The sequence below is a fragment of the Neodiprion pinetum genome, chromosome 2 (assembly GCF_021155775.2).
Source record: "Neodiprion pinetum isolate iyNeoPine1 chromosome 2, iyNeoPine1.2, whole genome shotgun sequence".
NCBI classification, from domain to species: Eukaryota; Metazoa; Arthropoda; class Insecta; order Hymenoptera; family Diprionidae; genus Neodiprion; species Neodiprion pinetum.
This window is the reverse complement of record NC_060233.1, coordinates 30,453,694-30,481,346: the sequence shown is the minus strand read 5'-3', so window position 1 is coordinate 30,481,346 and position 27,653 is coordinate 30,453,694. Positions and strand designations below refer to the sequence as shown.

The 27,653-nt window shown below is 40.3% G+C and overlaps 1 protein-coding gene and 1 long non-coding RNA gene across 2 annotated transcripts in view; one reads left to right on the top strand and one right to left on the bottom strand.

Moving 5' to 3' along the window:
- Positions 1-18,329, bottom strand: part of LOC124211921 (uncharacterized) — a 122,926-nt gene extending 104,597 nt beyond the window's left edge. Inside the window, exon 1 of the long non-coding RNA XR_006881546.2 lies at positions 18,199-18,329. This is a non-coding gene — a long non-coding RNA (uncharacterized lncRNA). The remainder of the gene's footprint in view (positions 1-18,198) is intronic.
- LOC124211919 (defective proboscis extension response 14) overlaps positions 1-27,653 on the top strand; it is a 201,211-nt gene that overhangs the window by 161,045 nt on the left and 12,513 nt on the right. The gene's annotated exons all lie outside the window — the stretch shown is intronic.

Genomic DNA, 27,653 nt, shown 5'->3' with positions numbered 1-27,653 from the left:
GAGGTTACACACACGCACACACGCGAGGAAAATACAGGGCACAATTTGTTTGCCTCGCGTCACGTTGAGAACTTAAGCGGTTTTCACCGGCGTCAAACCACCCAGATGAATCTACATTCTGCACGTTCGGAGCTCTCCCTACTTTTAACCCGGCATGAAAAGGCGTATCACCAGACCTTTTCTACCGCCTATATCCCCTCAAGTCCGTCTGGACGATCGGCTGACGGTGAAGTGCAAATTTCTAAAGGCAGATTACACGAGGGTAATCCGGGTCGCTTGGCGAGGAAGGAGAGAAAAGAAAAAAAAAAAAAATTCAAAAAAAAATAAACGAGAACAACTTGGGCACGTCGGAATTTTATATTAGCGTGAAAAACCTCAGGCATTAACGAATTTCTTCGCGCCCTCGTGATGACGATGGAGTTTTTTTTTTCTTTCCCTTCTTAAAAATTATCAAAATCATCACCCGCACACACGACGTAATATGTAGATTTTCCTCGATATAACAGCGAGAGCTCCGCGAGCTTGCGAGGAGGATAATATAAGGATTGTCGTGAAAACTCGCCGATAATATCCGGGCGCTGCTCGGGCAGCCTCGCCATTACCCTCAATGTTTATTGAAATTTTTATCTATGCTATTTTGCATTTTTATACTCCCTCTATGCCACCGCAGTCACCGTTTTAATACCTATACTCGGATACGTACTTCTGCGCCAGGTCACCATCCCGACTAATGAAGCCTTAATAAGAGCACGTTATATTAACGGCTCCGCCTCGGGCCACCGATGTTGATGAAGCAATTCTGCAATTATTTAGGACCTGAAAATCCGCCACTCCGGGCTCCGGGTTATCCGCTGCTGCCGCAGCTTGAGCCAACTAAACGGACAGAGACGAGGCCGCGAAAGGAAAATGAATTCCTTTCGTGAAGCGATGAAAGAGAAAGAGAATAAAAAAAAAACAAGGAACAAATGCGCAATTCTCTTCCCTGCCTGGTGTTAAGTCTCGCCAATCTCCCCTGCTAAATATCAGGCTCCTCAAGCGCTCCGCGAGTCCAACGGCAAGAAGCATTTTGACACTCAGGATCAACGTCGTTCCGTAAAACAAGTGGAACATGAAACGGTTCTGCTTGTTCAATACGGGCAAAAATACGCCCTGGTGAATAATAACTACGACATAGTCTCACGGCGATATCGACAGTACGGTAGATATGTGTGACAAATCAAATTTCCGATACAGAGAATCGATGTTCCACGGGTAAGCCTGCTACTCGTCAGGATGGAAGTCGCAGGGCAGACGCGAACAACGATTTTATGTCAGTTCTGATTTTTCCGGACTACGTTATATCCGTACCAATTCCATTGAGTAACTAATTGCCGTAAAAGTGTTCGCACGGAGCTTCTGTCTACGGGTCTGTTCACTTCAGTGTACTAGAATCAACTCGGACGTATGAAATTACCGATATGTGTCCGAGAACGATTGTTCCACTTCAATAATCAAATCCCCATATTCCGTGATGAATGTTTCTAAAAATTATCGGAAATTATAACCTCGTGGTATATTTACGATTATAGTCGTACTGTTTATATGATCAATAGACTTCCCCTTAACATGACTTTTTTCATTCGCTCCCTAATTTGGTTCCATATAAATAGAAAGAAATTATGGGCTCATCCGGAGTGCTCTATTCCAAGGGGAAGTCGACGCAACTTCGGAAATATTCAAATCGTACAGGAATTGAGAAGAATAACGTCGAATCCGTTGAAAAGGTCAAGGATATAATGAAAATTCTCCCCCAGTTCAGAAAAACCCTGTTTTTGACGCGATTCGTTTTTTCGATTTTATACATGCGTTCAAAATTACATAAAATATTTCACGAGGAGAAAATCAAAATTCTTTCCATGCTTTTCATTAACACAGAATAAATCGTGATGATTGTCACATTTTTTTAATGTCTCTGAGATTAAAAAAAAAAATTAGAAACCAGAATATGCTAAAATCCCATTTTATTCTAATGGGAAAAGATTTATGCTTACAGGCACCCCCTCCCTTCGAAATAGATTCCCATTTCCCATTCTCATTTTTCTTTGTTTATTTAGAACCAAATTAGAGAGCGCATGAAAAAAAAATTGTGTCGGAGGGGAGTTTAATGATCAACATAACTGTCCTTTCGTCATTTTTCTAACAAACGTCTCTTTAATTTTTTCATCAGTCTTCCTAGATGACAAAACTTGGATTGGTTCCTCGCAACGGGTAAATCCAGCCTCTCCGTAATCCGTCAATCCAATCCCTACACATCTAACCCTCGACTAACCGAAAGTAATCCAGAGAAGATTCAATTGACTTCCAACCTCATATCGAACAGGCCATCGAAATACCAAATATCTTTTCTATTTATTTCACGAATCAAAGGTTTGAATGAACGAAAATACTGTGCCAACTCGTTACTCCCAACATATCGAAGCATCCGTTCTTCTTCCTCGGCTTTTGCACGGATTTCCTAGTTTAATTCAACGATGCGAATTACGGTAACAAGTGCAAATCTTGACTCTTCCAGAATTGTTCCGATCGGTAAAACCTCTCGAAATTTCTTCCGCCCGACGAAAAGCATCGCGTAAAATTCACAGTCGTTCAATCGTTGACCGCACCCGAAGACCACCTGCTCCGTCGACTCGAGGAGTATCGAAATGTGGAGCGAAGCTCGGTGTCGGGAAATGGGCTCGCGGTGAACGCGGGTACCCTTCGCGAGTTGCGGATACTTCCTGGGAAGTTTCTCCGGTGTCGGACAAACTCGCGGCGACGGGTCTCTCGTTATCTCGAGGTTAGACCCGGGGGCGGTGCCACTTGGCGATATCGTTGCCACCCCCGAGTCTTCTTCCTCGTCGGCACTCGGCCGGAGCCGCGTTGTTAATGTCAAGAGTTGTTGCTCCCGAGATAAAGGTCCGTTACGGCGTCGTTACTGCTCTATAATCGAGAAGCGGTCTGGTACAGGGTTCGTGGGAATGGGAAATAGGAAGTGGGAAGCGGAAAGCGGGAAGTGCCAAGTTCCGAGGTTACTCAAGCCGAGAACCGCGCGTATGAGAGCGGAGAACGGTCCTGAATACCGGGACGAAAACGTGCATCCCAAAGTACTTCGGCTCAAACTTGCCGTAATCAGAGCTGCTTCGCTGCACCGTTTCTACTCGGGTGCGAAAACGCGATCCTCGAGTCGAATTTATCGTTGTTTAGAAGGCCCGGCCGAAACCACTGGAATTGAATTTTTCCCACCCTCTCGACTCTTCCGCTTGAAGAGCAAAGCTCGGTGGTGCCAATTTCGCCACGTCGTCCTCGCGATTAAAGCGGTTCAAAATAGCATTCGAGTGTCTTCCGGACCAGAAATTTCAGCGAACTTTCGCTCCGAATTATAATTTCAAACGGCATTAAGTATGACGCGGGAATGAGGAGTACCCGAAACAATTTTCAAACAATATCTGACGGTTTCACCGCGTGCCGTGAAGGAATCCGTGTGTGCTCGCTGTGTCGACTTTGCTCCTTGCACACTCTGCTGACTCCTCTGATGGAAAACACTCGTGTTCAGGATTGCGTTAAGCCCGAGTTTACGAGCCGGATATTGCACACTCGTCGCGAGTCCTTTTATGGAACGATAATATAAAAGAAGCGCTGTTTTAACGCTGATATACCCGCTTATGCCGCGCCTCTTGCAATGTTATTTCCCATTCAAAGAAGAACTCCTCATTTCCGAGGCGGAAAGTAAACTCCGTTGAAATGGATTTCCACGGTCTTAAACCAACTCCGCGATTGTGCGCACAATGGTTAATTACGCCGTTAAAAATCAGTTCTGGTGAGGAAAAAAAAAAAAAAAGTAGCCAACTATTTCATTAGCTGTATTCTACATCTACCAAACATACAATTCCCCACCGTTTCCGTTACTCTCTTTCACCCTGCGCTGTACAAAAGAGAATTGCGGAATATGTCACTTTGACCAACCAAGTGGGAAGTATCAAATTTATCCCGTTCGTCGAAAGTTTGAAAAAGAAGAAAAAAAAAAGAAGAAGAAGAAGAAGAAGAAGAAGAAGAAGAAGAAGAAGAAGAAGAAGAAGAAGAAGAAGATGAAGCAACAGAACCGGAACTAACCTGCTGTAACGCAAACATTTTTTTAATCGAGAGAAAGAAAGTTCTTCAAGATCCGCGAGGTGTTTTCCAGCAGCCACGAGGAGAGGCAGGTGCAAGTCTGGGCCGCTGGACCGGGTCAATTGTTTTTCCGAGTGTAAACAGCCCGGCGATAAATCCTCGCTCGCTGTGCTGCAGCTTAAAAGCTCTTAAAGCGTTGAGTCGGGTTCGACTTATCGTTAGCGAGGAGGCTGCACGTGATCGGAACATTGTTCGCTGCTGAACTTTTACCGCGTCTCTTCTTGAGAGAAAGATGAGCACGGATGGGAATAGAGGGCTGCAAATAAAATTCAAGCTGACCATTCATGTTGAAACATTTTCACGAGGAAGCAAGACGAGTCTTGGATTCAGATTTTCGATCAGTATTTTCAAAAAAAAAAAACCGCGAGAACACGAAAACTTTGAGTAACACAGTGTGACGGTTGTTGTCTGTCACAGGTAATATTCCGTTTACACAAATAAAAAGAAAACTCATCATTAGAGAGAGTTTAGTAACGTATTTATACTGATTATAATGATTGCAAAATTGGATATATTAAAATGTGCAAATAGATTCAAATTGTGGACTACGAGGTATTGATCAGACGTTGATTCTGCGGCGTCTTCTCGCAGAGTGATAACCGGTGAACAAATTCGTCCACGCACGCAACTTGTACCCGACTAGTTTTCCTATTTTGATTTACGCAGCAGGCGCGCTATTTGAACCATTTCACCAGGAAGAATCAAAGTATCCGTTGGCTCGCACCCAGTCGTGTGATTTTTTCGTGTCACGGGGGTTTCGAGTGCCGACGAGTCGGTGGGTGGGTTCAGAAGTACGTGCTGCGGGTGGCTCATTGAATATATATGAATACGCGTAGCGAGTTTGAAAAGTATTCGAAAAATCCGCTGACGGGCTTTAATATTTATAAAACTCTGATGTCACTCGCGTATATTTTTAAGCACACGTACGGTATGTACATACTATTATGTACCACGAAGCAAATACGCCTACGCAAACCCCGCGTAATGTTTCCAGAGAATATTCATTTTTTTTTTTTCTTTTTTTTCTTTTCCTTTTTCCAAAATTTTTTTTTTTTTCAAGTTTTACTTTGTCCTTTTCACTCGCGATGAAAAAGAAGCAAAAACAAAAATAAAAAACTTTCGGCATTCGAAACACATGTTTTATATATTATTATTACGTGGATACACTTTGGCGGAATTTTTTATGCGTTGAATTTTTCGATCCTTTGTACGTTTTTTCAACGCCTACTTCGGATGGCCTTCGATTTCTACTGCAAGCTTTTCACTTCTGCGGCTACCAATTCCTCGAGTCACAAGTGATGCAATGTTTCTTATATCCACGTTGCGAAACGCGAGAGAAACGAGGACAAAACATGAGCCATATTCTCAGTTACTTCGGTAAATTGTACATACGTCAGGTGGAAACATCGCGATTTTTCACCGAAATGACAATCGCGATGTTAGGCAGGGTATAATACACCCATAAAAATGATTTGTTCCGTACGTGAAAAGTAAATTCTCGTCACAAGTCTGCGAATCCCCATCACGTGTTTAAATATGTAACGATATTATTTTCACCGAGCAGCTGTTTTCCGTTATTCCAGAGAATTTTCACTCACATTGACGTTGAGAAATTTATTATTCGCAGAGAAATTTTGCAATCGTTTCGTATTCAAAAACATGAATCATCTTTCTTGGTGTCCGTTCGTATCCATACCTGTAAGGTACGATCCATAAGGCACCACTTATGCCAAGGAAGGATAATGGCGAACCCGAAATGGAATCGTGGGGCGAACGAAGACTTCTGATGAAAATTGAAACGTTTTTCGGTATTCGCATCACGCTAGATGACCAGGATATTCGAGGTGATCCGTTAACCGCCGCACTGGTCAGGATCGTCTAGGCAGCAATAAAGCCGAGCCAGGCGGCCTCATAAATCTTCGTTGACAGCTCACGTGTTTTTCCTCAGGATATCTAGATAAGATTCTAAGAAGGGTTGCGCCGCGACGGAGCTAAAAATCCATTTTTTCCGCTTGCTTGTTTTTCGTTTTGCATTTTTCTCCCTCTGTACTAATGCTTCCATTTCCATCAGTTCCGTTTAGAATCAATTTGCAAATCGGACACGCGTATTAACGGCCTTTTCAAATTCCCCTACCGAGAAATCATCCTCGACGCAGAATGGCGGGGGGGGGGGGGGGGGGGGGGGGGGAAATAATACATTGCATAAGGCAGATAATATTTTCCGACAAGAATATATTCGGTGAAGTGGACCGATAGATTTTCCTTTGCCAGAAATATCAGGGTCAGCGATTTTTTTTTTTTTTGCACCCTCCTCCACCCTCTGCACTTTTATTCGATACAATTTTTCTCCCCTTCTGTCTTTTTCCGCGAAATGAATTGACGTCAGAAAACGAGATGAGGGGTGATTCCGCGGGCCTGGTAGATGAACAGCTTCGATGATATCCGGTGATATCGGAGGGGGAGGTGATGGATAGCGAAGCGTCATTTTCGAGTCACTTACTACTTTATTTTGCATACTTTGCAGGAAAATTGATACACGAAATCTGTATAGAGGTTTTAGAATTCGGAGCACCACGAAATGGATAATGGATTTCACAATTTTAACCATAAGATAAGGAACAAAAAAAAAAAAAAACCAAGATAGCCAAATTTATTATTTTCGTTTAGAAAATTCGACTCGAAGGTTCAAGAGACAAACCGAAAAAAGCAAACCTCCAATGAAAATTTTTGTTGTTGCTTTATTATCGATCTTCAAGAAAGCTGGCAACCTAATTTCGGTTGATGTTTCGCTCCGCACCGGCAATTGAATTTACCGTCGAGTTTCGGCTCGTAGATTCCCCGTGAAAAGGATGTATGTTCTTTAGATTATCAAAAATCTTGTTAACGCGGTTATTTGATCACACCGTCGGCGTAAGGTGATCACGCCCCCTTGAAATTGAAACGCGACGCTGCTTTTTAACGAGGCCCTATCTGTCGAGCGGCTTCAGGAGCACCTCGAAATCATTATCGTAGCTCCATAAACTTCTATCCTGATCACCGATATCACCGATATTCAGAGGAGATATTCGTGCGAAAATTACCACCCATTTTCGCTCCCTGATCGTTATTACGTGTTATAATAAAGAATTTTTTTTTTTCACGCGTAATAAGGAAACAGCTGCGTTCTCAAAGAAGAATAAAAAAAAGTATAAAATTAACTTTTGTAAACTGCAACTAAAGTTGTGATCGAGTCGGGTCGAATTTGAATCGAAAAAAGTCAAACGAATTATTGATTTTATCACAATTACTTTGTGTTACGATATCACTTTTTTAACAGTGACGCGAAGAGCATTAATTTCAAAAGATGGTGGAAAGTCTGTATTCCAAGTCAAAGTCTAAGTCAAAGTCCATATTCTATCCACCATTTTGAATTTTCCACCAAGTTCAGCTTCGTAATCAGCAGCCCCACAAACCATGTAAAAAATTAAGTTTTGTCAAAATCAAATACCATTTTGAATTTACGTCTGACATAATAGATCCACCATTTTGAATTTTCGAATTTCCAGTTCAGATTCGTAATCAGCGACCCCAAAAGCTCACGAATGAAAAATTTCAAGCGAATCGCATGTCAGTAAAAATGTACGCACGAAAGGGTTAATTAAACGTTGCAACAATTTCCATTCGCAAAGCTGCAGCAGCGATGGTAAAATCCTTCGAAAGTGAAACTTGGCGCACGTTATTCGGACGGGAAAAAGCGTAATCTATGCATGCGGATTTAACGATAAGATAGCTACGCATTGTGCAGTAGCGTCAGCACCAGCAGCAATTTTGCCGCGCGAGTATTTCGCCCAGCTTAAAGGGAGAAAAGCTTTTGCCGACTGGCGTGCGTGGCGCTGTCGCGTCGTTATCCGGGCGATTAAACGGAGCTGCATCAGGCGCAAAAACTTTTCGCGTAGGTGAACGGTAAATAAAAGCTTTCAGAAAATTTTTATTCCGCTTTACATCTCCTGCCTGCGGGACCAATCGTGTAATTTTCATTTCTATTTATTGTTTTCAACTATTTTGAGTGGCATAATTTTTTTATTTTTTTTTTGTTTTTTCTCTTCTTTATCCACCGTCAGATTTTATCCAGAGGATATTGCGCAAAATTTCACCACACGTATAATTCTTTTTTTTTCCCGCGGAGCTGCTGATACGAGAAACGTGCTTTCCGGATTTTCAGACTTCCCGGAAAACAGTGGTAATTGAATAACGGGGCATTAAGCCTGCTAATTACTTATTTCAATTCATTAAATTCAAGACTGAAAATACCATTCGTTGTTCGTACGACGTACTGTGTTACATAAAACAAAGCACCTTTGAACCTGTAGGTTGGGCGGGGCAGCGGCGTTCTCGCGAAACTCACCGGCACGCACCCCCGAGCTTTTAACAACTGTTACTTGAAAGCCAAGATATACATCACGTAGAAAGTTGAATGGCACGCTAAAAGCATATCTAGTTCTAAAGTGGGCCTCGATTCTGGGCTTCTTGGGTAGTTGCCGTGTTCGTAGTATAAAAAATTGCGCGGTGTAAAAAATATCATTCGGCGTATCGTCCGAATCAAAAGCTAGGAAGAGGGAAAAAATTATTCAAACAATCTTCGTCAATGTTAATTTGGTTAGTATGTAACAAAACAAAATTTCTACTACCGTGAACAAAATAAAAAATACTAGAGTTTTACTATATATTGAACGTTCTTGTCAAGAAATCCTAATTTGTGTTATTCGAATCCCCTGAGATTCGATGTTTATACATAGCACGGATTTTGTTTTATTCACGTTCACTGTGAACATTATCTACTGAAGATTTTAGTCAGTTTTACCCGAGTCACCGGAGAATAAGGAATTTGATTCGAAAATTAAATTAGCGTGCACTCTCAATGCTAGAAATTCGTTGATTTCAATATCTGAAATCTTCTACAAACAACTATGAAACAAAGTATTCTCTTACATTATATTTCCAAAGCTTGGAATAGCGTTTCGAAGGAAAAAATAACCGACGACACCAAAGTGCAAAACGTCGTTATATATACGCAATACATAGTATTATATATTCATTATTTTACTTTCGATCCGTAAGGAGTGAGAACTGTGAAAAGAGATATAATTGATATCTTTCAAGGATTCCAAATAACAAAGTTTCATTCATCAATCCCGATGGATAAAACACCCTGCCATCCATAAAATCTGAGAAAAAAAACGAACGCAAATTGTTCTTCCAAAGAGGCAATCACTCCTCAAATATATTCCGAGCCGCTTTTAATTTTCCCCGTTCAATAAATAACAGCTTATAAAATCGACCAATAACGGCGACTGAACAGCAGCGCAGGTCAGAATAATTGGCGCATCGTTGGGTTCGTTAAGGGCGAATGTTTTTCAGAGAGACCATCGAGAGTGCGTCAAGTTGATGGAAGGTCTGCTACCCGTAAGAAAAATACGCGACGAGAGCAGATTTTGCGAAAAGGTGACCAGGAAATGAAATTCGGCTTAAGGATGACTGCGGAATGGGTTTAATAAAGCTCAAATTCCTCAAAGGTTTTCCAACCCTGTTTAACGAAGCGGACGCCACAATCATTCGTGCCGTTGGTCCTGAATCTGCACTGTCTCGTCGTTTAACGATCAGAAATAAAGCCAGGAAGCGATCCCTCATATCGATAGAATATACGTTGCACGGATATCCCAGAGCTTGCATAATCATCGGACAGAACGGCGGCCGAGCGGAACAATTTTTCACTTTCGATGCAAATTTTTTTCGTGACTCGAGCTTTTTTTCTTTTTTTTTTTTTTTTGTCCACTCTCTTCTCGCCCCGTTTTTTTTCCCTCGAACATCCGAAGGAAATCCGTGTACCAGAGATAAGCGTGCAATTATTCATCCCCTTGTTCTTCCTGCGGATTTTTTTTGTTCACTTTTTAATATTCCCAACCGAGTGGGAAAGGGGGATGAAAAAATTATAACGCACGGTTCGAAAAGCGGGCTCTCTCTGTCCGTCTCTCTCTCTCTCTCTCTCTCGCTCTCTCTTTCTATCTTCCTAATTATCATATGGTAATTATGTGTCTCAATGGTGACACTGACGCCTTTTCGTTCGTCGCGATTAATATTCATTATTATAATACTCACCGGTCGACTTATAATTATGTTTTAATTTATATGCTAATCGGATACAACATCATCTGTAGGCAACCTCGCCTCTCAAAAAATAACGACAAACAAGTAAAAAATAAATAATCAGTCCGAATCCCGGCAGCGATGTTGGCAGAGATGCATCTCGACGTATGTGTACCTACACTAGGGTAGTTAAAAAAAAAGTATTTTTTTTTTTGTTTTTACCCACTAAAATTTTAGTGTTTGATATAAACAAAGATTGTTATTTTCCATTTATTTGAAATGGTGAAATTTCACTTTTCGTTGAAAGTTAGAATATTCCTAAGCTATTCGATATTTTTCAATTGCATGCATAGATCCTTGAAGCTGATTCTTCAAACTTTTCAAACCTCTGTAACAAAGCATAGTTATCATCATTAGAACACACGTTACAGTCATCTGAAAACTAACGATTTTTATCGAAAAAGAGGAAATCAGTAGTACCGATACATTCCGCGTTGTTGAACCGGGTCAAAATAAGAAAATTTCAAAACCTGTACGCTGGTCGAAGTTTATACGTGTGGGAAATAGAGAAACGCGGCGAAGAGAGAGAGGGAACATGTGGAGAATGGAGGAATGAGACATGGAAACATGTGGATACCATGCAGGGGTGCCTGAACAGCATACATATTGGCCTGCATACAAAGCAGCTCGTAATATCGTCGCTTGTGCAGATCGCATCAAAATGCAAGAAGGCATTCGTATTGTACTTCATTTCGCCATAATATCGAAGTCCGACATTTTTTCACTATTTTACGTTTCACTATTTCTGCTTTATTTTACGCGTGTTTGCTCACGCCTGCCCCGCTTGCATTGTTTCTCAGTATCTATTATCATCAAATCTCGAAGAAAAAAAATCAAGTTTTAGTGAATGTATATATACATATATATATATATGAATCAACAGTGACGTGACGACTTTTGAAATAGAAATATCAGCGAATGAATGATTTCGCGTCGGCGGAAGGATTTAGGAAATCTGGTTCGAGACCTGTGACCGATTTGCCGAATTCTTCGCCGTTCATTCTACATATATTCCAACTTTTGTATGCGTGCACGAAGGGTTTCATCCGATGAAATTGAAGATAATCTTCTTCCTATACCCATGCGTAATATATTTCATGGGTACATAATGAAAAGGAGGGAAAAATCTGGATTACCGAAAACGGCCGATATGCGATATATACGACGGATTTATCAAAAGTCCTCGAATCGTCGAATCGCAGAAGATCGTGGAAGGATCTAAACGTTATCCCGGCTATTGTTCCCCCCAATTATACTACGAGCAGGGTGATTAGCCAGGCAACAAAACCGCGCGGATCACTGATTGCCGAGAAACTGTGCAGAAATCAGTGATTCGGAAAATCGCTGCTCCGACCCACGCAGATCCCAGGAATATAATATTTAATTGTTCACGCCCGATTTGCACCGGAGATTTAGCACACAAAAATCGTTCTTCGAGCTAGCGAGCAAACGAGACCCCGTAGAAATATGTAATACCTACGTGAGTTCTCTGCATCTGTCTCGGTTTTGGATTTTTCCCCCGGCGGTTGCAGAAATCTTTTATGTATATCATGCTCCGATTCTAAATTCAAGACGTGCTCTCGTTGCAATTTAAGAACGCAGCTTACCCGCAGCCACACCTACGTTACATTGTATAACACGTGTGTGTATGTATCGTATATACGTACGTACGTTAGAAGAGAAGGAAGTGGTACAAAAGAATGGGAAAAGATGCGGGAGGGAGGAGAAGAAAACATTCGGATACAGGTGTAAAAATACCTGCTATACGAGGATGATAAAAGGGGGAGGAAACGATGTATAATATACAAAATTGCGAAAATACGTATTCGGCTCTCACATTTATATTTCACGCCCCACGCCCTCGACTGCATACCGGTAAAACTTGTCCCACTCTCATCGTTTTGACTTACGGCAAAAATTTCATCGAGGAAAATTCCATAATGATACAATGCCCTTAAATTAAAATCAGGCACTGGCGTAGCAGTGATACAGTTGTATCGAACTGAGTTTAACTTACAAAATAGGATAGAGCGAAATTTTAACCAAAGCAAGCTCCGCCACGATTATGCGTAAAGACGTTGTGTATACTTGAGACCTATGACGAATACAGATACCAGGATCAAGCATGGTAGCGGTCAAGTCGTCTCAAAAAACTGAAAGAATTGACTTTCTGAAAAGCTGAAAAACGCGACGCAAAGCGACTGATCGGAATTAATTATCGCACGGTATTTGAACGACTTTTGCTTTGCTACCACAGTGTTATTCATCTCAACAGAAATAGATCTAATAGTTTCAATTATGTCGCTGTAAGCGGGTTTTCCCATCTATTTTCGCGTTCAAAAAAAATGTAGCACTGGACACGATGTTTAGTAAACGAATGATAAGTGAACGACAACTGATTTATGAATTTATTTCCCTTTCGTAGGAAACATTTCGATACAGCAACAATAAACAATGTGATCAGGGTTGATTTACCCGCTAAAAATACTATAATAACTTGACGAACAAAGTCTCTGTTCGAAACTCCATTACGACCGAAAAAGTGACCTAAGTGACCAATTCTTGAAACAAGTGACAACAATCGACTACGTTGGAAAATAGTCACTGATAACGAGAAAAGTGACCGAGTACCAGGCCTGCAGAATATAATGAAATGTTAACGATATTTTTCACAATAAAAATGTAATATCAGAGGATTTTGACCACCTGCTGAAAATGAACAAAAGTCGCTATTACTTAACGAATGACGTGCGCGTTGGATGATGGCAAACCATTTCTCCACCAGTGGGTAAAAACAGTTGTTTTTCATCAGCATGTTGCCAAACTCGCCTGTTTTTACAATTGATTTGCAGAAAGAATATTACGATTGCGAGAAACACGTGTTGCCCGTGATAGCTAACCGAAACACTGGAGAAAATTAATGCCTTACTTGTCACGCCGACTAAATTAGGCAGAGATATATCGTCACGCAAAGGGTGCGTCACGGGGTGTGAAAGAAAAGTGGCAGCCGCAATTGGTAGCTTTCACAATGTACTTTCGTGTCTTATTCACTACGTGTAAGTTTACCCCGTGACGGTGAGAAATTCCCCACGCGGGGCAGAGTTTCCCAGAAACACTGACTGACCACGAAATATACGAAAGCTTATTTCCCTTTCATATAAGTCAATTTTAATGGCAATCCGATCGCATAACGATAAGTTCGTAAAGGCTATGGATTAAATTTTTTTAAAACTGTTTCCTATTTGTAAAACAAATTTGTAGAGGAGAAATTCGGCGTTAATTAAAAATTTCTGGATAAGTTAACTTGCTGCTAGTAGAACCAAATTTTTCTGTGACGTTTAATTACTGTATTTTTTTCATTACGAAAACCGTAGGAACTTCCATTCTATACAAATTTTTCCACACACTGGATAATTTCATTGGAAACTTGACTAGAAGTTCGCGGTCGTGTTTAAAAATCGTAAAAAAACACCACACGGTATCCAATTATGTTTCCACTTGCGCCACAATGAGGCAAGTGATCAAAGAACGATGCAACAAAGCAGCACCTTTGCCATAGATGTACGAAAACAGAGCGAGGCTGACTCGCATGAATATCCGGTGTGTGTTTTACTATATCTGTATTACGCTCCAACCCAATCCCCTCTTGGTCAAATAAACCGAATGACTGACTAACAACCATCCAGCAAGCGAATTTGAGTTATGGTACGACGTGCGTGTCCCGAAATCACTTACCGCTAATGGAGGCGTAGTGTAATGAATTAACAATCGTGTTAGATTTCGCCAACGTGACTGACGGCCGAAAACCCCCGCAACCTACGCAGTTCCTGTTCCACAGTCACGCGAAATTCTTCATTCAAACGTCGAGAACGCGCAGATCTCATGCAGCGTTTCAAGTATACATATACGTATACGGAAATTAAACGAAGCGCTATGTCTTTAATTTTTTTCAGCCCCGATTATCACGAGAGTGGAAATGGAAATCGACCATTTACTGTTTCCAAATTCACGCCCCGAGCTATTTTCGGGGATCCCCGAGTCCCACGCTAATTGTAAAACGGAAACCCCGATCCGAATCTCGATATTAATCCCCAGCGAACCGCTATACACGTCCCTGATAACATTATCGCGTGTTCAACACATTCGTTTTCGTACTGCCTGTGCCTTGTATTATACCTGCACAAAGTTTTCACCTTGCATTGCCGAATACCTGCAGAGTAAATGTTACAAAAACAGACACAATCGTAGTTTGTAAAATTAACATGGAAATATTAATCGCTGAAACAACGAAGTGAAAGATAAAAGAAAAAAAAAACTTGAAATCGTTCGCAGAAATTTAGTCATTCACCCCGCGATTGTTCAATTTTGTTGGTAAAAAACGAGCAAAGAAAAATTACAGGATTAAAGAGTGACTGCGGTACTTGAAACCGTAAAATAATTTACGGAGTGTTTTCATTGACGCGAAATATACACTGTTAAAAATTTCTTCGAAGTTTTATTCGAATACGAAACAGCGAATTCACCATAAACTTACTGTTTATTCAATTTACAAATACAAGAAATTTAACTACACAATTTAGTAAGTTCAGGTTACTTTTTACCTAAAAATTTTAGTAAAATTAAGAACTTTCATTGTAAATTTCAAGAAAAATACGTAGTAATTTACGTCGCTGCACCGAGTTTGTAAATTTGTAACCTGGTTTCATAAATCGACAACTCTTTTGCACAGTAAATTCACAATCGTTTTCAACAGCGTACCGATCACCTGCAACGATTCACATCGCAAGAGAGGGTGAAACGCATCGACCCATAATTGATTCGCTCAATTATTTCGCCACTTCGGTTTACAAAACAATACATTCCGCACCCTCGCGTCGTCCGCCACTTCTCTTTTACTGATTTACAGGGACAATTTTACTACATGCTTACCGCGTTACGTGTTATAGATATTCCAACCACCGCCTCGAATTCCGCGACTCGGTCGTTATCGCGTTATCGTCTACAATAACGATAATCATGATTATTATCGGTACGAATAACTTAGGCATAACGTGATAAATAACAGTGCGGTACAACGGTAGCAAATTAATACCCGCGGAATGTCTGTGATAAATTTATCTCAGAGACACATTTGTTATACCTAGGCGGTAGTGTGATTCAACAGGCGTATATATACAATATATTAGGGTTGTTCACCCCAAAAAAAAGAAAAAAAAAAAAAAAGAACCAAATTCCGACAGTACTTGCTCATAAAACTGTTGCTTACGATGAAATATAAATTCCTTGCAAATTTGAGTTCGATTGGATAATATTTCGAAGTCCCGCTTTCGGGTTTTCGTTTTTATATTGAAATAACACTTAAAAAAACCGCTTACCTTGATACGGCGTCGATTTCAGTTGAAAATATAGACGAAAATGAAAAATAATAAAAACTTTTATTTTCTTTGAATTTAATACGATTATTTTTGATTTAAAAATTTTTTTCAGCTCTATGTCACAATAATTCTCAAAGTATGCAAAATTGAATGAAATATCTGCAGACCTTTCTTGTACCAAGTATTGTTGGTTGCAAAAAAGGCCTCTTGACATTTTTTATTTTCGTCTATATTTTCAACCGAAATCGGCGGTGAGTCAAGTTAAGCACTATTTTACGTGTTATTTCAATGTAAAAACGAAAACTCGAAAGCGGGACCTCTAAATCTTATCCCATCAAGCTCGGATTTGAAGGGGATTTGTTTTTCATCGTAAACAACAGTTTTATGATGAAGCGGTGCTGAAAAAAAAGGTTTTTTTTTTTTCTTTTGTTTGGTAAACCACCCCAATATATATACATAATATCCTATATGCATTTATTAGGCTAGAGCAGGAATGCAATATTTTTGTAAATCGATATTTACTAATGTACAAAATTCGTACACACGTATGAAGATGACAAATATCTTTGAAATTCGTATTTATTTAATTATTTTCACTTTTTATATTCAGCCTTTGCTCTGCCTTTCTTCGAAGTTTTTTCCCACAGTTTAGATTATATTTTTCAGAGCATGTCGATTTTCAAAAAATCTTTTCAAAAAATACATGTACGAATATTTTCTGAAAAATCACATTTTTCGTACTAACGAAACGACAGCAGTCTCAGCAATCAACGATGTAAACTCGTTTTCGTTTTTTAACCGTCGGAAAAGATTGGCGTCAGTTGTAATTACACAGGATGGAAGGGTTGATAAGATCCGGAATTCACCGAAAAAAGTGTACGTGGTAACATTCAATTATTTCTACTCGCAAAATATATTTCACGTTATAAATTACAAATTTTAATCTCTACATCGATGTGTAAGGTTTAAATTAATCGACAGATTTGAACAATTTTTTTTTTTTTGTTTACACACGAATGAAATTTCCTAACGCGAATTCTGACAATTTTATTTGCATACAGATTGCTGCCTGGATTTGATAAATTTATTCAGCACACTAGCGTGAACGACAGAGATGATTTGGTGTCATTTCTTTTTGCCGGTGTTGTTTAGCGGTTCATTTTGTTTATTTAATTATTTATTTGTGTTTTTTTGCTGATCCCGAATCTGCATAGATGAACAATTTTCGTTTTTTATCGTTCATTATTATTTAAAATCATGTTTTTGAAACTCCTACAGGCGAGCCAATCTCTGAGATATTTTAATAGTTTTCTCGAAATAAACAAATTACACCGTGTTACCTTTAAACCAAGACTTCATACCGTAATACGTCTACAGTATGATCTAAACTGACTTTCGAATTGGGTATCTAATTTACGCCGCGTTATTATAATTAAATATAATCGGGTGCAAACTGATAAAGAACAAGCACAGGCACATGACTAATCCCTGAAGGTGAATAATTTCGCGGCAACTTACGCAAGAATTTATCGAAAAATTATATCCCTACGCGAATGCATGCCGAAAGGATTCACGTCATAAGAGTACCTAAGTTAGGTATGATTTAATTTTGGTTTTTTTTTTCGTTTTTTTCTTTTTCACCTCGCTTTCTTTTTGCAAAGTGGTCCGAACGGTAATCCGCTTAGCCTTGGGCGTTTAGTTATTGTCAGTAATAAAGGGGCGGGCAGCTATGTATGCATAGTGTCGAGTTCAAAGGGGTGCGGTGAGAGGGCGCGCTACAAGGGGCGGCAATTAACGCTCACTGAATTTCATAAATAAAACTCTCCTTTTCGCTCTTTTTATCCACCGACTCCCCCCCCCCCCCCCCCTCTCTCTCGTGTAATATATGCAACGACTCGAGAGTTCGCAATACTCTCCTACTCTCCGCCCCAGGCCGAGGTAGCCGGTAATTGAATTAAAAATTAAAAATTAAAAATTACAACTCGTTCGTTGAAGCGAAACGAATAAAAATAATGATAACGAATTTTTCCCTCTTTCCTTTTTTTTTTTTTTTTCTCCTCTCTCTTTTTTAAATACACATAATTTAGGCATGGACGTATTAAGACCGACTCTGCACAGCTGCTAGTGCCGGAAATTTTTTCGAATTCTTTGAATGAATACTCGCGTGAATAATGAGAAATGACTGAAACACGTCCAGGGACACAATTTGGGCCTTAATTCTCACGCGCCGTCGTTCCACGGCTCACAGCGAAGCTCACCGTCTTAACACACCTTATTCCGAGCACAAGATCCGGTGTGATTTTTCCTACCCAGCCCCGAACCACACTATGAGATACCGGCTAACTCGGACTCGTGGCGTTAGGTTCTTGCAATAATCTCATGGGTGGAGAAGCAGAAGCGAACAATACGAACCTTGACTAAGGAAAGATGTCGATATAAATATGATTTTCATTACCTTTATCTTGACGGCGATAATCCAAGCTTGAAGGATTTCTCAATGCTCTCGGAACACGCGCACACACACACTCACTCACACACTCGCGGGTTGAACTTGACTCGGACCGCGTCGATTTACACCGAGTGTTACGATCTGACTGACGAGTTTACCGATCAGATGTGGATCGCAGGTCGTCCCCTTCCTAAGTGGGAAGGCGGGAGGTAGGGGGTGGGGGTGGGGGTGGGGGATTTCCGTATGTCGACTCAAATATACACAGTAAGTCAGCAAGGTGACACTGAAGACTTTAGTATAGGACCCTTACTCGACGAGATATTGCAAAACATTACCACCCGAATGGAGCTGACAATGAGTAGTGATAAGGTAAACAATGATCAGCGGAACTTGTGACTTTTCCCCCACATTTATTGGTAACAAGTACGCAATCTCGAGACAGAGAAACAAACAAATTTCCGTTGCTTGTTATTACTGTGGAGAATACTATCACTTTTACTAGTCAATTACCTCTTCAACGTTTGTTTCCGATGCTGAGGTAATAAAATGTCACAAGTTCTTAAATAAGAAAGTGGAAGGGGAAACTTTTGTCACCTCGCTGCTCTAAGTTAACGCGCACTATGTGCCGAAGCGAAGCTAAACGAAGCGAAACTAAGCGAAGTGAAAAGCAGAAGAACGAAGCTGTCGGAAGTTATCGGCAGTGGAATAAAGGTTTTATAAACGATCGGGATTATTCGAATGATGAAATACTGCAATGCTTAAATTCCCTCTTCGCGAAAAATCGTAAACCGCGAGCTTTCCCGTATCGAGCAAAGAAAATTTCACCACCAAAGTCAAGGTGTTGTAACACCCGTGCGCACATATTGCTATATAATTAAGAGGTTGCAGCTGCGCTAGGCGGTGGATATTAAACTCATACATGCAACCGCAGCGTCGACATGTTGACCTTGCTTCCTAAAGCTCCTTTACATACTCACCGATTTCTAGGGACTTTGTGCACGGCCGAAGGCGCATCCGAGCTTGCATCTTCCGGCTTGCAACTTCCAGCTTGCAACTTTTCCCATCAACGCTCACGGAAACCCACCCGGCTTGTTATGCCGAGCTTGAAACATGTTACGCCAGATGTTGCATATTGGGCCGACGCCTCTCCCCCTCCCCCATCCCCGTCCCCGCAGCTACACCCTCTATTAAACTCCCAATCTCCGACGCCCGGGTTTTCTTCCTCCTCTTTCTTTCGCACTTTCGCATCGCCATTTCGCTGAACGCCTGCAGCCGGGAATTGCAGAACGGTTTGATAAACGCGCGATGCGAAAAATCGTGTCGATTACTTTTTCTCGCGTGACTTGTAACGAGAGCTCACGCGATAGGGCGAGACAAATTTGAACAAAAAATTGACACATTCTTCGTGCAAAATATAGAGAGACCCATTCGCTAAACGGCCGTTTTTCAACCGCAAAAAAAGGTTTTAAACTTGTTTTTCATATCTTTGTACTGAAGAAACGTTTTATTATCGTGAGAATTTACTGCAAACCAGATCATTTTTTAAACTACCTCATATCTTCTGAATATTTTACACCCAGTGTAGTAGAAAACAAGTTTTCGTTATTCTTTTTCTCGCTGATGAATCTTCATTTAGTGAATCACTGAACTACGTGTCTCATTATTTTTGCCCAAGAGTGTGTCAAAAAATTGTTCTTAGAATGTACAGGTTCTATAATTGTGTAACCTCTCATTGTTAGCATAATGAAGAAAATATAAAATGAGTGAAATTTTTCCTTGGTGAAAACAGAATTCCGACCATAAACGCGTTCAACGCTTTCAAACCATTGAAAAACATTGAAAAAAAAGTTTGTAAAATAGCCGGAGGTTTTTTTCGAATTCAACGCGCTCGACAAATTCAGAAAATTACTTCTGAAAATTGTCCTGGGTAATTGGTGGAATTCCCCACGCAATCTGATTATACAAGAGTTGTACGCAGCTGTATTATTATATATCCAAGCCTAGGGAAGGTATATAAGCCACATTACTGCTGCCTGACAAAAAGAAGAAATAAGAGCAGAACGGAATAAAACGGAAGGAAGAATGAGAAAGAAAGAGGTTTATTTTAATAAAAGTAATATCATTAATCGGCTTTATCTTTACTATAAGGACACAATATGCTTGACGATGAACGAGAAAGGCTGATTTCAAGTCATGAATATCCGATTTCCCGGTCAACGTATGTTTTACGATGATTGATTGGATTTTCGAATTACATCTAACTGCGTTACCGAGTGTCGCATTTCACAGACACAATATATTATTCGATCAAAATCTACAACTGCGTATAAATCGATCTAATTTAATTATATTTTTGGCTTTGTGGTAAAGGGTGAGCCCTTTTTTTTTATTTGAAACCCTGATCCGAAGATAACGGTGATGAAGTTCGCACTTGAAATTGTTCAAGAATCAACGTTTCATTCCTAGAGACGAAGTGATTTTCTTTTAGAACTTCAAAAACCGTGTGCAACAGAATATTTTTAACAATGTGGGTGACGAATATGTTGAAAAAGTGTATAAAACATTGAAAGGAAAGTTTCCTCACGCGGTGCGATTCTGTATTGCTTCAAGATCCTCGAGAATCGTGAGCGCTAAGTGAGTAGGTACAATTCTAGTGTTTCTAAGCCAACGAAGTGACTGAAGATTAAGTGGATAATAAAAGAAAGTCAAGTAGGTATGAGAGAGTGGGAGGAATGGAGAAACGGAAGGCTAGAGATTTCGAATTCAAGAGCGAAGCAGCCGAGAGTAAAGCTTGGGCGAGACTGGAAGGGATGGCGGAGGGGATTTCCTGAAAAGCTTAAATTTAATGCACTTCATACTATAGAGTGCATCTGCGGGAAACCTCGAGTTAATTATTCCTCGGGTAACCCAATTATGTAAGAACTTGTATCCAGCTCGTTACTCAAACTCGGAAAAAAAAAAAAATGAGCCAACAAAAAGGTGTGACAGCCGCGTTCGCAAGTTCACCTTGTCTCGTTCCTGCCGTTGCTGCAGACTCCGGCTGCTGCGCAACTTGATAAAAAAAAAAAGAAAAGAAAAGAAAAGAAAAAAAGAACGAGCTTCTTCGCCTCCTCGACCCGCTCCATCTTTTTTTCTTTCTTCTTTATTTTCTTTCAGTCGAATCGCAAGATTCCCGTGTCACCAAAGAATTTCATTCCATAGTACAGAAACAGATTTGTCGGCTCGCGGAAAATTAGGGAGACCGAAAAAACACTCGAAAGCGCGACTAGATAAATTCGATAGAAAAAACTACGGCAGAGAAATCGGCCAAGAGCAGCATTGATTGCTGCACTCGGAGAGGTGAAAAAGTTGGTCGACCTTTTCTGCCGCCGCCATCACTCGAGCCTTTTGAGCTTTTTTAAATATTCCGCGAGCTTGAGTCAAGGGTGCTTTTATTCAAATTCATAACTTTCTCAAGGCCCCTTTATGCACGCTTCTTTCGAGCAGCATATCGGAAGACAGAAAATGTCGGTCATTTTTCGTTCAATGAACTCTTTCAGATCCAAAACACGACTTGACTTTGCGTAATAATGACGAATTACTTTCATGGTAATTAAATTACGCCTGGTGAAAAGTTTGCGTATGTTTCGCGGAATATCAGCAGGAACCCAGAGACTTCAAAGCTGTTTCATTTCCATCGGTTCTCGAGCCTGCGAATTGACGACTTTTCGCAATTACTCTTGAGGGACTTGGAGAACATCGAAGATTGCAGTGGAAGAAAATTTTTGCTTTGCGTGTGTGCCTGAAGCAGAATATTCGAAAATAAATAGTTCGCATTTTTTCATTCCCGTTGAAAATAATGATTGAAAATATCATCAACCATTGAATTTCCCAGTTTTCTACGTACCTACAGGGTGACGTCACACAGCACCTTTTTTCAACCCGTCTCATTTGCTTCAACTTCGTTTCAAATTGAAAAAGAAAAACTATGCCGAAATTATTTTTCTCTGAAATAAATTCAAATATGAAAAAGAAAAAATTTCATGGAACTTCCTTACTTCGGGAGTAGCGAATGAAAAGCGAAAGCGTAGAAATGAGGAAAAAGGAAAGAAACGTAATGAGAGCGACGAAACACCCAATAAAACCGTGACAATATTATTCGACGAGTGGAAAACTCTGTGCGAAATAAATTTATTCGCGTAGAACAAGATTTATCCATGTATATATTCGCAAGTTTATTATAGCTTCGTTTCTTACGCGATATAACCTTTTTCATAACGCTCTTATTAAGCTCGCCTCTTTATCTCGGCGTTGTGGTTGATTTTCTCTCTCTCTCTCTCTCTCTCTCTTACGCGTCTTCTTCTCTTTTCTTTAATATGTTTTCACCGTCCCTGTACCCAGGAGGCTCAAACTTTCTCAAGTTTGTAATCAAAGAGGATTGAAAGCACGCGCGCAGACACTGCGAAAGCGTAACTGCATCGGCAAGATGAGAGTGGAAAAATGGAATGGTTCCACGCAACTTCACTGCAGCACAGCTTGTTTATTTAAATTTATTCATTAGAAAAATGGTGGAAGAACAATCGATAAGAGTGTGAAGTAATTTGACCAAAAAACGAGAATCTGTAGGCTGAATTTCTTTCGAAAATAAAAAGCAGGATGATTAATTGCCAGGATGGTTATTAAAATTCATATTATGTACATGTATATGAACACATAGATATTAGATATGTACCTATGCAATTCGAAACTGTAAGTAGAATTCGTTTATTCCGTTCATGTTTAAATTTCTCACGCGTCCTGACCGAAAGGATTTGCGTAAAAAAACCGACCGTGACAGGAAATATATTGCGAAATAAATTTTATCCCCTGCAGAAGACTTGTGTCAATTTAACTCGCGGAAATTCAGTTAATTTGAATAAATTATCGCGTTAAAATGAATTCAACCCAAAGTCGCTACTAACTACGTGCAACGTTGAATTTACAAATTAGGAGTGTTGGATTCGACCCTTACTCAGAGGCAATTTAACACTAATTACTTTTCAAGAAACGAAACAATTTAAAACACCTGAAGTCTTTTGCCTCTCCTTCTCGCCTTAGATGACTCCGTTAAGTATGCGTCGAAATAACGCTGATATAAATATCGTTTCCGACGCCATTGAAAATTTGCCAGTCCAACCACCGCCCGGAAATTATAAGTCCTCCAAAGTACTTGTACCGAAATCAGCCCAAGCTTCTCACGGTTCTTGCGCAACTTTTCGAAAAGAACTTTCACAAATATTTTCTCACTCTTCCGCCACCTCGTTCAATTTATACAGTGTGAGAAAAATCCCACCCTCAATTTCTCTACGAAACGTCTTAACTACGACCCGGATAAATATGTATTAAATATTACAAAATATGTAAATATAATATTGACTTAAGAAACTAAAATATGGACTAAATATGGAGTAAAAAGTAACAATTATTGTCGAGTAGAACACACATTAAAACACATCAATTATGTGAAAATAAGGTGTGTTCTTCTCGACGATAGTTTTTATTTTTCACTCCATATTTTTTCCACAAGTCTATATACATACATATATGCATGTACACATTTTATAATTTTGAATACATATTTATCTGAACCCTAATCATAACTGTTTTTTTGTCCCCTTAAATGTTGAACTAGATATTATAATACTCATAAAACTTTACGAATTAATTTTTTCTTCGTAAAATAATTACTTCACGTGAGAATAATGGAAGAAAAAAAAACTAAAATTGCTTCCACGTATAAGTAACCGAGCAATTGCGAGTACAGGGGTGAGTTTATATCATAGTGGAAAACAATTTTGTGCAGGAAACGGTAGTCATGTAGTCCGTATTCCGCGTAAAAGTGGAGGAGTGTGAAAAAACAAAAAACAAGAACATATTTCGGCATTCAAATTAAATTCCCGTAGCAAAAAGTAGTAGGCGTCTGGTATGCGGCAGCGTTCTAGAATCCTGATATAGGTGTAGACTCTGCGAATATCTCGAGCTTGAGCTGTTCGCCTCGATCCGTGTCGTAGGCCAGTTTAGGGCTGTAAGGGTGTGCGTCTGGGCCAGGCCAGGAAAAGAGGGGGGGGGGGGGGGGGGGGACGATCTTGCAGCGGCGCCGCTTTTTCCACCCCTTTAACGCCCCGTCAGGACTCAGACTATCCGAACAATTCGGCCCCAGGACTCGCGGAACTCGAGAGCCGGAGCCGTCAAGCGATCCGAACGCAGCGACGGAGGGTTTGTGGGGCGGAGGGGCGGAGGGACGGAGGAGCGAAGGGATGGCGGTAAATTAAATTCTTGCGAATATAGAAAAACAAAAATCTCGATAGACGTGAGAATGCTATTAAGGGCAGCGCGTTGTCATTCTAAACGCGGTGCTGAAATACGCTGAAAAACCAGAGGACGTGTCGGGACGCTCGAGTTCTCTCCCCTTTCTCTATTTCTCTGACGTATTACGTCGGGCCGCGGAACAGACGCTGCGACTTGACACTGAATTTAGTTTTTCACTCCTGCGGGACGAAAATTCCTTGCGAACCTTCGCGGCGGCCGCTGTATATTTCAGTCAGGGCCGAGTTGACCGCGGTATTTTCTTCGACTCGAATCCAAAACTTGAAACTTGTAATGGATACGTAATGTAAATATGAACTTTAATTTTTTTTGTAAATCATTATTTTATTTGTTGCTTTTTGTTTTTTGTTTCTTTATTCTTTTGCTTTTTTTTAATTTAAAACTCGTACCGTGATCGCTGTTCATAAATTTTAGGGAAATTCGTAACTCGTGCAGGAAGTTGATGTATTCCAAAATACAGCCGGTTCTGGCTACCTCGGTAAAAACTCGACGATATACAGCAATTTGCAAGGGAAAATAGAGAGACGAAGGGAAAAATGTTCGCTTGTTCACACAGATGAAATCACACACCGTCTCTCCAATTATTCTTCGTTATTTCGTGCTTTTTTTCAACTAATAGTACGAAGAACCAATTAGGAAAGTTTAATCAAGCGACACGAGTCAAAAAACAATTGTTAGCTATATTTAGAGGAGTCGTTTGCTGGCTATCAGTGTTAAACGACAACATCGTTGAGCGGTTCACCAAGATAGAGGCGAATTACTGTATTTCAAAAATAGCGCGCTGCAGCATTATTATCTTGACAAGGTATTATTTCGTTAATAGAAGAAGTTAAAGAACGATCTGTATGCAATTTTTTTGTTTTTTTTTTAATTCAATGCTGAATGTCCAAGGAAATTCTCTTCGAAATTCATGAGCGAGCAAAATGCGTCGTTTCAAATTTGACTCGTTTTCAACTTTTGCCGAAATTCAAATATCAAGTTCAGTCCGCAGACGTTACTTTGTATATGCAGATCGTATAACGAACCTTGAGGAATCGAGCAAAAAGCGACCATTTTCAGCACGAAAAATAGAGAGTCAAGAAGCGCGGAATTTAAATCTCAGAAAACTCGGTAGAGATGGGTATCTACATCCGATTCGCTTAACGTCTCGAAGGCACTGTGCAGCTTGGAGCTTTGTGAACTGCGGAGTTATAATGAATCCAAGAATGAGATACCCGAGGCAAGTTCGCTGCTGCTGTAGTCCGACCGTATTTTTACAGGATGTATAATATTTATAGATAATACAAGGAGCGGCTCTTCCGACAGCCTGCAAACAAGGCGACTTCAGCTGGGGGCGAAATTATCGACTATACATGTATACATATTATATATAATAATATATATTATACGTACCCTTGGAAACCGCCTGGCGTTGGAGGATGAAATATTATAAGTACAAGTTACGAGCAGGATGAAACTACGCAAGAAACCGGAAAGGAAATTCGGCTTTCTACTGTCCGAATGGTAGGCAGAAATTCCTCCCTCGTTTCCGCCAAGCCGTGCGGTGCTCCGCTCAATTTACTGCGGAAGAAGAGAAAGAAATTGGAATAATACAACGTAAGAAAATCGGAGGCAGTTGGTGAAATTTATTGAACATTAATTGCTGAATATATTCTTAAATGATCGGGTCGAAAGGTGGATGAATTAAATTTTAGAGACATTTTTCCGTTTCCCGTGGATTATAATTTGAGAAAGTTGAGAGTTGAATATTTTTCTTTTCTGAGAATTGCATGGTTTTATATTGGATAAGAATTCTGGGACTCGGGGAAAATTTTAGAAAGATGAAAAAAAATACATGTACGAGGGTCACAATATCGAATATTTGTGGACGGATAAATCTATTTCGTAGAATTTCAAAATGTAGAAAGTCGGAATACCTATAGATTAGTAAAAATCTGAAAATATGTAGAAAGTCGAAACATTACAAAATCATCAGGTTAAATAAAATTATAACATGCCGGAACATAGTCATAAGAATTCTGACGTTTCCGTATATTTTGGCATTCGTCTTTCCTATATATCGATCTAATAAATTTTGAATATCTCTGAAAAAGATTTTCACGTTTTAAAAAATTTCTTAGCTACGGCGACTCTTCTAATTCTCGATCTTCAAGCATTCTCACCCTGACTCAAATGTTCATGTCAGCCCTAGTTGAAGAAGCACAAGTAAAACACACGTATACGCGTGAAATTCAAATTCCGTAAGATTATGGATAATTTGGAGCAGCCGTTAATCGCGCACACTCCGTCAGCCATGCAAATGAATTTTCTATTACTCCACCTTTAATAAAAATGAAAACAAAGGGATGAAAAAAGAAACGGAATACAGCGAGGGATGCACGTATACCTACGTAGATACCAACGTACCCAAGTCTGCAGTCTCCTCTCCAATATCCCTGGGTCCTCTCGTTCTTCTTATATACCTTCATAATGGAGAATCGCTCTCTCCTTATCCCGGGCAGCTCTATTTTCTACCCCTGCACCCCTTCCCTTATGCCATCCAGTACCGCGCATACCGCGCCGCCTTTCTCCCATCTATTCCATAATCTATGCAGCAAAGCGCCAAACCCCTTCTGCTGACTTTCCTCGTTCAGAATCCGGGATCTAGATCATCGGCATAATCCGTTTGGGATCGAGCCGCGGACATTTTTACACACTTGCATTTTACACTCGCCCCGATGTTTAGGCGAGGCCTTCCAGACCGGCACGAACAGATTTAATCCGAAAATCACAGGTATCAAATACCGCTCCGATTATCGATGAAAGCTCTTTCGGATTTACAAACAAAGTATGGAGTTTCAATCACTTCAGATTTTAGTACGCATATAGGTGTTATCAACCCGCGTCGAAATTCGGCGAAATTTTTTCGTCCGAAATCGGAGATTCACTCAAACTCAGGCTTCCGAAAGTTAATGGACGACCGGGTGATCGATTCGTTCTGATCCCCGTCGAATAGCTCGCGAAATCCAGATTTCAACATGTTCCAAACAGCGAATGTGTGCCTGTAGGTGTCGCATTTAACGAAGTATGAATCAGCCAATCGTGAGAATCGTCTGCCGTACGCGACACGTTCCATT